The following is a 963-nucleotide window of genomic DNA, read 5'->3' on the forward strand; positions in this document are numbered from 1 at the left end:
TCAGTTGCAATGCTTTCTGGAAAATTTATCTGACCTTGTCTGGTTTTCTATGCCCTCTGGTATTTTTACTGTTTGATTTACATCCTCACAAGCCTCCAGACTTCTCCAGTTTAAGATCATCATGTTAGCTAGTGCCTCTGGACGCCACAAGTGTGTGGAGGTGGAGGACCACGTGGCTATCACTTTGTGTTTGTGGAAATAACTTGAGGAGAATGACACTGCACTGCACCCTCAAGTCTTCTGGAGCATGGGACACCTTTCTCACTTTCTTTGCATGGGATTATCCTGATTATTTTCATTTTTTTTCCTATTTCAGAGTAGGCCATGAATTTGTTCAGAATGTCTGCTATGAGCCTCGTGACTGGAAAAGATAACAACACTTTCCAACATTATATTGTGTGCTTTGTGCAGTGTTGAGGGTTCTTAGTTAAATTTCAGAACTCATTACTGGTCCTTCTGTGTTGGTCAATGTGCAATAGAGAAGTTCTCCCAAGCTTTGCGCAGTGGCAGTATCATAGCCAATGAGGTTTATCCGAGGCGCGATTATTGCTCATCGAGAATTTCTCCAGTTGTCCCCTAGGTGGAAATACTCTGAATTTTCAGAAGCGGCATGTGTAATCGAAAATGTACGTGGAACTTCAGTCGTGAAGGGAGAGAATCAGTGATTACCTGCAGGGCCAGTAACTCACAGAGTTCTTCAGTTGTATTTATATGAGCAGGTTCAATTGTGTCCCAGGAACAGTTGCAACTGGTACTTTGTCTCATGATGCCTTATGGGAGTTTTACACCTGAAATTGAGACATGTTTCTGTTCATTCTTTTACGTAGAATTTCTACCTCCCTTTTACAATGGGACAAAATAGCTCTGCAATTCATATTGTATTTAAAAGCTGAATTACCTGTGAATTAAGGTAAACACTCTTAAGACCATGAATGTGCACAGGTAACGTGTTTCTCTCAGAAA

General features: G+C 41.1%; 1 pseudogene; it reads left to right on the forward strand.

The window, feature by feature from the left end:
* Positions 1 to 492: 492 nt before the first annotated feature.
* LOC125158175 (uncharacterized) lies at positions 493 to 645 on the forward strand (annotated as a pseudogene).
* Positions 646 to 963: the final 318 nt, after the last annotated feature.

The sequence above is a fragment of the Prionailurus viverrinus genome, unplaced genomic scaffold (assembly GCF_022837055.1).
Source record: "Prionailurus viverrinus isolate Anna unplaced genomic scaffold, UM_Priviv_1.0 scaffold_143, whole genome shotgun sequence".
Taxonomy (NCBI): Eukaryota; Metazoa; Chordata; class Mammalia; order Carnivora; family Felidae; genus Prionailurus; species Prionailurus viverrinus.